The sequence below is a fragment of the Eretmochelys imbricata genome, chromosome 1, assembly GCF_965152235.1.
Source record: "Eretmochelys imbricata isolate rEreImb1 chromosome 1, rEreImb1.hap1, whole genome shotgun sequence".
Lineage (NCBI taxonomy): Eukaryota > Metazoa > Chordata > Testudines > Cheloniidae > Eretmochelys > Eretmochelys imbricata.
Window position 1 is genome coordinate 213,099,650 of NC_135572.1, and position 11,287 is coordinate 213,110,936.

An 11,287-nucleotide genomic window follows, 5' to 3' on the forward strand; every position below is an offset into this window, starting at 1 on the left:
TTTTCACCAGAGTTTTTTGTTTTGTCCTTGGCTTTGACGTAATTGAGGTTTGGACTGCCCTGATGCTTCATCTGCACTCTTGTGCTGTTTTGAGTTGTTAAAGGTCTCAAAGCAGATTTCTGGTTCTTTGGCTGGTCTGGTGGAGCTGTCCCTGTAGCTTTGACTACAGCATTGTCAGGAGAACTGCACATACCCGATTAGGGGGGAAGGGACATATTACAAAACTTAACTTTACCATCTTTCTCACCCACACCGATGTATTTACTTAAAATACAAAACCTCATAACCTCACAAACACAATATATTTACTGGGCTTCATCCATCCATCTGGGGAATTTTTCTTTTCAGCTGTCTCTTTTCTTTTTCTTTTAAGCTTGTTTACCCTCTGGTCTAAGGGTCTCTCATGTTTTCACCGTACGGTGGAGCAGACAATATTATGATGATGATTATGATGATTGATTATTATTATTATTATAAATCACATGAAACTGTCTTGTAAAGTTAAAAATAAAATATTCATTAGGGTGTTTTTCTATTTAAAAAGTCAGAGATTTCAAACAAAATAATCCATTTCAGGCTGCACAACAAACAGGAGTTTTGAGTTTATTTCTACCACTTTAAAACAAAAAACAACAAACCCGCAAACATTTTTTTTAAATACACCTCATTTTGCAAAATAAAAACCAAACTGCTTTTAAAATCAACTTTTAAAATCCAGTTTAAGACACATTTTGCACAGTAAAAAAACACCCTGTTAGTTTGAAACACACCATTACTATTAGTTTGCAGCCATATACTTTAAAAAAAAACCACCTATGTTTTTTTTACACAGAGAGAGAGAGAGAGAGAGAGAGAGAGTTTAAAACACAAAAAGAAAAGGAGTACTTGTGGCACCTTAGCAACTAACCAATTTATTTGAGCATAAGCTTTCGTGAGCTACAGCTCACTTCATCGGATGCATACTGTGGAAAATACAGAAGATGTTTATATACACACAAACCATGAAAAAATGAGTGTTTATCACTACAAAGGGTTTTCTCTCCCCACACCCTACTCTCCTGCTGGTAATAGCTTATCTAAAGTGATCCCTCTCCTTACAATGTGTATGATAATCAAGGTGGGCCATTTCCAGCACAAATCCAGGTTTTCTCCCTCCCCCCCCAAAGAAAAACAAACCCACTCTCCTGTTGGTAATAGCTTATCTGAAGTGATCACTTACCTTGTAAGGAAACCTGGATTTGTGCTGGAAATGGCTCACCTTGATTATTAATGTGTGTGGTGGGGTTTTTTGGTTGGTTGTTTTGGGTTTTTTTGGTAAATATAGTATTTTAAACTTTTAATGGCTTTGAATTGCTAGAAAGAGTGACCCATAGCATTCAAAACCACTCCTGGGTCATATTTAAACTGTCCAGTAGAGTTCTGACAGTTCCTGGGTCCTTTTAAACTGTCCAGTAGAGTTCTGCCAGTTCCTGGGTCCTTTAAACTGTCCAGTAGAGTTCTGCCAACTCCAGGGATTATATTTAAACTGCCCAATAGCATCTGCAAATTCCTGAGGTTTTATTTCATTTCATATTAATCCGAACTCACCCACCCACCTCCCTTACTATGGGTGCACACCCATCAAATTTATCCCTATAGCAACAAGGGTGAGGAATCAAAGTTACCTTCACTATTCAGTGGGGGTGTGGTTAAAACCATTCAGTTCAACAGGATGAGTCAACTCTGTTGTACTCAAACACATGTCTGAACCATCCCTGTTTTGTTTTCGTGTTGTAAGCAGAGGCGGGATGAGCTCTACCCTGACATCTGGTGGTGAGTTGTGGAAAAGGACTTCAGGAGCTGATCTCGTTTGCACAGGCACACCCACCCCGCCTAGCATGAGCCCACAGGAGCCCAAACGGTCGCTTTGGCTGCTGTGGGATCCCCAGTGTCTCTGTTATTGGGGCAGGAAGAATAAAGTGTTGTTATCCTGATTATGTGAATCAAGGACAGTGGAACTGTACTTGGCCTTTTATGACGGAGGGACTCGCCATCAACTAAGTAGCACTCGCTAGGCAAGGGACAAGGATTCCAAAACCCAGTGAACTGAGAGAGTTTGAGGATGGAGGTTTGTGCCTAGTGGTGTGAGCCCCCTTCTGAGGGCCCTAAACACCAATTGCACCTTCTCTCCATTATGTAATATCAGAGAGAATTTTGATTCTATTAGGAGTTTGGTTACAGACTGCAGAGCTGAATTCACTTTGGGTTCATGGTGCCCCAGCTCTGAGCCCCACTACTATTTAACACAGTATTCAGTGATTTCAACTTGTCGTAGGGGAGCTTCAGTGCCCCACTGGTGGGGGCTTGACCTGGTTTTGCATTGTGTTACTGGAATGGAACTCCTAGATACTGAACCTAGACCCTGTTGTTGCCAACTCTGATGGGCAGAAGGGTTACACTGTAAACACATTTCTAGGATTTGTTCCCCTCCCACTTCACAGCTTGTTGCTGTAAATGGGTCTCTTTTACACAAAGACACAAGAGCTAGGTTCTCACAAACCATTTTTTTTTTCAATTTAAAAGTCATACAGCTTCTTGAAAACAAACCCAGATCTCCATTAAAACTTTTAGCTCACTAAAGGGCCAGAGACCTTCTAACAGAAACACAGATAATCACAAAGCCCTTTTCATTCGATTTTTTAAAATGTACAGCGACCAAGTTTGATATTGCATGTTTGTCCCCTCATCATTCTCTCAATTAATCCTTTTAGATTTCTTACAAATAGTCTTTTTCTTAAGCAGGGTTCTGTCAGTTTTTGTGTGGACCAGACGGTCAATGTAACACTGTAAGCAGGCATCTTCCATTTTGGACATTTTCTTTAAAACAGGGTCAGGGTCTCCACTGAATTGCACAGCATTTCTCAAGGTCACCGCTTGCGCTAAATGTTCTTGGGTTAGGCACAGATGTTGCATAACATAACCTATGGCAATAATAGTGTTCAATAAGCTTTCCAAACACAGCTCAGCACACAGGCCCCAGAGCTTGCAGTTTCTATCCATTGAAGTCCAAGTCACACAGGCATGGTGCCATTGGGCTGGGGCATTTATGACACAGCCCTCACCATTTTCAAAAAGCTTTTCCCTAAGACAGTGATGAAGAACAGCATAAACAGCAACGTGTACAATAGTCCGCATAACAGTTTTACGCTCGTGACGTGGCACTGGCTCAGCGAGTTCCATGCCAAGCCTCTCCTAAACTCCTCATAGCCGTCCTCCTCGGAGTCATCTTCAATAATTTCTAGCGGCGTTGAGCAAAAACAAGGCGGGCCTGGTTCACCTTCGCTGTTTGATGCAACGCCGTCCAGGGCCTCCGGGTCCTCTAGAAAGGCATCGTCAAGCTGTCGAGAGATTTTCAGACAAGAAACAAGCGTAAGTTCCCACTGCTTGTTTTTAGATTTACACAACCCCTGGTTCCTAACCCCATTACACCCAATCATCGACCGTCGCTTCTTAATCATTCATTTACCTGAGCTACGTCTTTTCCATTCACCTTGTCTGCCACTGCCTCCCCCACACCATGATGGCCTTCCTCCTCCAGGGTGGCGGATGACGAGAGGCCACCATGCTCATGGGGGTGTCTCATGAGCAGTTGGGCTTCAGGGTCGGATTCTGGCATATCCATCAATGGCTGGGCCAAAGGAATCCCCTTGGCTTCTCTCTCATCCTCTTCAGAACTGTCGCTGCTGTAGCGCTTTCTCCACACAACTCCAAAGGTCCTCGGGGCTAAAACAAAGTCTGAAGGTCTCACAGGAGTGGTAAAGGAGTCCACGTTTCCTCTCAGCCTTTCCAGAATTTCTAAAACACGTCTTCTTGGTAAGAGATGGCCTCCTCTTCCCAGAGTTGGGACTTATGAGGTGATGGTGCTGCACTCTGATTGACAGAGGACGTTGGAAGGGGTCCTTAGAGGGGTCACACGACCCTCTTCTGGGCGGTTGACCCCGTCCCAGAACCCACCCTATTTTGGTCAAATCTCCTTTCGGGGCTGTCCTCTGTGGCCAAAACCCATCACGATTGGTAGAGGGTGGTGGGAGGAGTTCTTAGAGGGGTCACACGAGCCACTTCCTGACGGGTCACCCCGCCCCAGAATTCCCCCCAATTGGACAAATCTCCTCTCGGGGTGGTCCCCAGCGGCTGAAACCCTTCCTGATTGGTATAGGGCAGTGGGAGGAGTTCTTAGAGGGGTCACACAAACCCCGGAACTCCCCCTGATTGGTCAAATCTTCTCTCGAGTCGTTCCTGTCAGGGCAAAATCCATCCTGATCAGCAGAGGACAGTGGGAGGAGTTCTTACAGGGGTCACATGACACACCTTGCTTCCGGACATGTGTCCGCCTTGACCCTGGAAGTAATACTCCCATGAGGTGGGACTTCCAGTGACCTGTGTGCAGGGCTTACAGGGTCAAGGGGTGGGGTTAACGTTTGATTGATGGTAGGGCCTTTATACTACTCGCTCCTGCGACCCAAAATTGGAACAAGAGAGACTATAATACTGGAGAGAAAGAAAGGAATGTTTTAAATGTTTTAAATCCTTGTACTGTGCTGTAAATTCTTTTCCCCAAATTCATTCAAAACATTCATTTGTATTTTTTATTTTTCTATTTATTTTGTTGTTTTATAGCACGATACAGCAACTATAATACTGGCCATTATTATACTTTTATAAATAGAATACAACAACCATAATACTGGCCCGTATTAGCCATTCTCCTACTGCTCAGATGCTGTAAGGGAGAGAAGGATCAGGCCCTGTAAAGTAGGCTGGGTTGATTTTTTATGACTCGAAGTGTTTTTATTACACATCAGGACCTCTAGTCATTCTGATTTAATTGGGGATTGGTCCTGCTTTTGAGCAGGGGCTTGGACTAGATGACCTCCTGAGGTCCCTTCCAACCCTGATATTCTATGATTCTGTGCAGCCTCTGGACAAGCTCAGTGATAAGCATGTACATTACACTGCTTGCTCAGGGGTCATTACTATAGAAACAGCCAAGTACTGGCCCAGATCCTCAAATACACCTGAGCTTTAGACTCTGGGTTGTTCTAACCTACTCTGTCTTGTAACAGCCATTGCTGTACGGGAGATTGCTGTAGCACCGAGGTCGGTAACGTTTGGCACGCAGCCCCCCAGGGTAAGCCCCCTGGTGGGCCGGGCCAGTTTCTTTACCGGCCGCGTCCGCAGGTTTGGCCGACCGCGGATCCCACTCGCCGCGGTTCCCCACTGCAGGCCAACGGGGGCTGCAGAAAGCCGTGGCCAGCACATCCCTCGCCCCGCGCTGCTTCTCGCAGTAAAACAGAAGGTTTATTAGATGAGAGGAACATGGTCTAATACAGAGCTTGTAGGTGCAGAGAACTGGACCCTTCAGCTGGGGGGTCCATTCTGGGGGGCAGTGAGCCAGACAACCACGTCTGCCCTTCACTCCATGTCCCAGCCAGCCCCAAACTGAAACTCCCTCCAGCCCCTCCTCCTCTGGGCTTTGTCCCTTTACCTGGCCAGGAGGGCACCTGATTCCTTTGTTCTCCAACCCCTTTAGCTCTCACCTTGCAGGGGGGAAGGGCCCAGGTCATCAGTTGCCAGGAAACAGGGTGTCGGCCATTCTCTGTGTCCAGACCCCTGCACACACCTGCCCTCTAGGGATCTGCAATGATCATACACCCTTACCCCACCACCTAGATAGTTAAGAACTGCATAGGGGAAACCGAGCAACCACGCACTATTCAGAGGAAACATTAAGAACAGTCCCCCTTCGTCACACTGGGTATGAGATCTTGCTGTTTGTGCAGGGAGCTGGGAGCCCCAGGGCGCCCTGTTTAACCCTGGGACTTGGTGCCTCTCCAAGAGGCCCTGCAATGAGTGTTGAACTGAAACCCAGCCAGCTTGGTTTACATCCGGCCCACAACAGCGTCAGATGGAGCAAACAGGCCAAAGTGAAAGCAGAGCCTCTCCCCAAGCCTCTGGGAAAGACCGACCTGCCTTGCGGGGTGGGTGTGCAATTCCTAGCTTCTCCCTCCCTCCCGCCTGCTGTTAACGGGAGGCAAACAGAGACTGCAATAAACCCCTCTGGTAGGAACGAGCCTGCGCCGCTGGGGAACGGAGCCACCCAGAGCGGATTAAAAGCCCTAGTCCCAGAGCCAGGGCAAGCGCTCTCCTCTGGACAGCGGTTGGGGACGTCATACAGGGCGGCTTTCGGGCCCAGGGTTCTCATCCTGGCGCTTCAGCTGCTAGTTACCTAGGGCCTCCCCTGGGGACTCCCCTCCCCAATCAATCAAAGCCCAAGACGGGGATCTGAAGCTCGACATGAAGTTACTCCTCCGCCAGCTGATGTAACCCACGCACCTTCTGGGTGTGGTGTTGTGTCCCATCGAGTGGCACCAAGACCATTTGAGAGAGAGATAAGATGAGTCTGCTCTGCAGCCGTCGCTACCAGCCAGGGGGCTTTTAGCTCATGCGACAGAGTCATGCACTAAGCTCCAGAGGCCCAGGTTTGATCCCCACCCGCCGACGACCAGGGTCTGTGGGAGTGACGCTGGCGTGGCTGGCAAGGGGCAGCAGGAAGGGTTTCCACTGAGCGTTAAGGGAAAGGAACTTGCTGGCTGTGGCACGGTGCAGCCGGCTGGTTGGCACACCGGGAAAGGAACAGGGAGAAGAGCTCCAGCCCTGGCTGCGTCCCCAGCTCTTGTCTTGGCCTTGTAAAAGGCTGACAGACGTAGTGCGAGGTTTGAAAGCGAACACACCGTGTTCTGGGCCTGCAGCAGCGGCTGGGAAGCGTTCCTAATAAAAAAAACGCCCCGGGATCCCTGTAATCCGCTCCAGAGTGCAGGGGGAGGGGAGGGAGCTGGAGGGCCTTTGAAAACACAGACAGCTTGATGCCAGCCTTCCCTGGCTGCATGAAGCTATTCCTCCAGAACCATGCCACCAAGGGCCCAGTCCTGCAGCGGGACAGCCGGAGGGTTGGTGTCGCTATCCTCCTGTTCTACAGAGGGGGAAACTGAGGCACAGAGCTGGGCCACGTCAGGGCGCGGCTGGGGATGGAGCCCGTCAGATCCTCACGAGCTGCTGTGCAGCGCTAGCCCTTGTGTCTGTGCCAGGTATAAACCCAGGCCCCTTGTGCAGGCCCAGCCGTCCGTCCCCTGGCGGACAGCAGGGCCCATGCAGGAGCCCCCACGCAGCCCCCCACCGCCCTCGGCTGCAAAGCAGCCCCAGCCCCACAGCTGGCCCAAAGGAAACACCTCCAGGGTCTTTCCAGGTGCCACCCAGTCCCCCGGCGCCTGCAGGAAGGTTTGGGGTAATCACGCACACGCTGGGTCTCCCAGTCACCAACACTTTGCCCGGAGCCTGGCTCGGAAGAAAGCGCAGACCCAGTCCAGCCAGCCTTGACGTCCCTCTCCGCGGAGCTCGGAACGCGCCTGGAGCTGCCAGCCCAGTCCTGTCTACTCAGCGAACGGCTTGCTGCTGCTCTTTCCCGGGTCTCCTCCTCCCTCCCCAGCCCTGGAGCCAGACCAACACCCACACACAGGCCAGGGTCACTACCCTTGATATCAGCAGATCTTTGATTGCGTTGGCTACTTGCATCACAGCAGCCCCCACAGTACATTTGCCCACTCCAAATTGATTCCCGACTGACTGGTAGCTGTATGGCATTGCAAGCTACCACAGGGCTATTGCCACTTGCTTCTCAACTGTGAGGGCTGCTCTCATCTTGGTATTCTTGTGCCTCAGGGCAGGGGAAAGCAAGTCACAAAGTTCCATGAAAGTGCCCTTACGCATGCGAAAGTTTCGCAACCCCTAGGAATCGTCCCAGACCTGCAACACTATGCGGTCCCACCAGTCTGTGCTTCTTTCCCAGGCCCAGAATCGGCATTCCATCGCATGAACCTGCCCCATTAGCACCATGATGCCCACATTGTCAGGGCCCGTACTTTGAGAGAAGTTTGTGTCCATGTCCTCATCACTCGCGTCACCGCGCTGACGTCGCCTACTCACCCGGTATCGCTTTGCCAGGTTCTGGTACTGCATATACTGCTGGATAAGGCGTGTGGTGTTTAATGTGCTCCTAATTGCCAAAGTGATCTGAGCGGGCTCTATGCTTGCCGTGGTATGGCGTCTGCACAGGTAACTCAAGAAAAAAGGCGCAAAACGATTGTCTGCCCTTGCTTTCCCGGAGGGAGGGAGGGAACGGGGGCCTGACGATATGTACCCAGAACCACCCGCGACAATATTTGAGCCCCATCAGGCACTGGGATTTCTACCCAGAATTCAAATGGGCGGCGGAGACTGCGGGAACTGTGGGATAGCCACCCACAGTGCAATGCTCCGGAAGTCGACAGTTGCCTCGGTACTGTGGACACATTCCACCGACTACATGCACTTAGAGCATTCGTGTGGGGACACACACAATCAACTGTATAAAAACGCTTTCTACAAAACCGACTTCTATAAATTCGACCTAATTTTGTAGTGTAGATGTACCCTTAGAGACTAACCAATTTATTTGAGCATAAGCTTTCATGAGCTACAGCTCACTTCATCGGATGCATTCAGTGGAAAATACAGTCAGGAGATTTATATACACACAGAACATGAAAAAATGGGTGTTATCATACACACTGTAAGGAGAGTGATCACTTAAGATGAGCTATTACCAGCAGGAGAGCGGGGGGAGAAAACCTTTTGTAGTGATAATCAAGGTGGGCCATTTCCAGCAGTTAACAGGAACGTCTGAGGAGCAGTGTGGGGTGGGGGAAGACAGTGGCAAGAAGATTTTGAATGGCCCCTAACTTTGGGTGCCCACGTTGAGACACCTGGGGCCTAGAGTTCATAGGTGCTAAATACCCGCAGCTCCCAGGGGGGCTTGTGGGCACTTAGGGTGTGTCTACACTGCAGTTATGTGCCCACGGCTGGCCCGGGCCAGCTGACTCCGGCTAACAGGGCTCGAGCTGAGCAGCTGTTTATTTGTGGTGCAGACGTTCTGGCTTCGGCTGGAGCCCGAGCTCTGGGAACCTCCCACCTCGCATCGTCCTAGAGTCGAAGCGCCAGCCTGAGCCCCAAAGGCTACACCGCAGTTAAACAGCCCCTTAGCCCGAGTCCCGGGAGCTGGAGTCAGCTGGCCTGGGCCAGCTGCAGGGGTGTAATTGAAAATCAGCCCCCAGCCGTCTCTGGGTGGGCACCAAAACCTGAAGCATCCAGTGCTGGCCATTTACTCCCTACTGAATCCCTGGACCTGAACTCCATGGGCGAAGCCACCTTGCCTGGCCTGCGTTTGGCTCTAGGCTACATCTACTGGGAGCTTAGCAGGTCCTCTAGATTGGATGTATCGTGAGGGCAGCACCCGGCTCTGGGAAGGCTCAGTAATTGGATGAGTCTGTTCAATTCCACGGATCTGCTTCTAGCCAGGTTGCCGCTTGCGTTTTGCTTGGGTCTGTAAAAGAAAACAAAATCAAAGTGGCTGGTGGAAGCAGCACAATGAACATTTAAAAAGAATCAGTGGCAGAGCTAATAGCGGGCCGGGGGGCAACTGCCCCCCTCAGCAGCCATTAGGTATACGTGTGGTGCCTTTTCAAGCCAATAGGTAGAACTGAAGGTGGAACCACCAATGACCCAGCTGCCTCCTGGTTCCACCACTGCTCAAAATGTAGCTCCGCTGATGCTAAGAATCCAGAGTCTATTGAGCAGGAACATAGGACAGACAGCACCCTTGCTTGGAGAACCCATGCTTTGCAAAATGAGACATGGACTTTCATTCACCCTGCACTGAACTGCAGCCACGTCTGGAGTGGAGCATAGTACCTGCATAACAACACACGGATTGCTCGCTCAGCACGGAAATGCAGATACCTCTGGGGTGGAGCGCAGCAGCGTATCATAGAACATGAGGGTTGGAAGGGACCTCAGGAGATCATCTAGTCCAACCCCCTGCTCAAAGCAGGGCCAATCCCCAATTTTTGCCCCAGATCCCTAAATGCACCCCCCTCAAGGATTGAACTCACAACCCTAGGTTTAGCAGGTCAATGCTCAAACCACTGAGCTATCCCTCCCCCCCACAACACAATACAGGGATCACTCACCTGGCATTGAAATGCAGACAGCTCTGGATGGAGCATAGCAGATGTGCAACAGCACTCAACAACACTACACAGGGATCACTCACCCAGCACTGAAATGATGCCACCTCTGGGGTAGGAATGCAGCAGCTGTTGAACAGCCACAGAGCGACACTCCTCACAGTTTAGAGCAGGATGTGAAGAAGACTCTCACTTCCATTCGAAAGCTCTGGGGGAGTTCACAGAAACAGACCATGCTGTTAACCTGAGCTGAATAGCAGCCAGGACACAATAGATTGGGTCTGCACTGCGGGTAACCAGACAACAGCTCTGCCATGAGGGATTCGTTCTGATTGACGGAGGGAGGGATGGGGCAGGGAGCCAGTCAAGCTTGGGGAACAAATTCCTTCTCCAGGATGCTTTGCTCCAGGATCTTAGAGCCCAGGCTCTACGGCCATTAATTCCTGCACCACCCAGCCGGAAGGGAAGGGCTGGGGAAGGTCTTTGCGCTCCACATGTCACAGGACGACAAGGCAGAACGAACCATGTCACAGAATGAATCAATTGCATAGCCTGGACTAGAACCCACGAATCCTACCTGCCAGCTCTCTGCTCTAACCATTAGACCCCACTCCGCTCGCAGTCAGGATAGACCCCAGGAGTCCTGATTCCTAGACACACACACACACACACACGTTTCTCTAACCCAGTGGTTCTCAACCAGGGTTACGGGTGCCCCTGGGGGTACGCAGAGGTCTTCCAGGGGGTACACCAACAGGCTACACAAAAAGCTTTAGCGAAGTCAGGACAAACTAAAATGTCATACAGACAATGACTTGTTTATACTGCTCTGTATACTGTTGGATGTGTTTTGTTATAGGATTATAGTCTGTTAAAATATGTGTATATTAAATTCAATATGGGGTTTGTAAAGACAGAGCAGCAATCCAAGATGGCTTCTGAACGGCCATCTTGTGACCGCCATCTTGTTGTTTACGGTGATCATGGCCCAGTCATAACTGGATCCAACCGGTTTTTCCCGCCATTGGCAGCTCCCAGGACAATTTTACCTCAGACTGTTTCCACCCCGGCTGGGACTGTACCATGTTTTCCCGCCACTCCGTGCAGGAAGGGCCGGGACTGGCTGAGCAGTGGTACAGTCCGTTCCCTCCGGCCCTCCCCGCCCCCGGCAGCGCTGAAGGACGCCATTC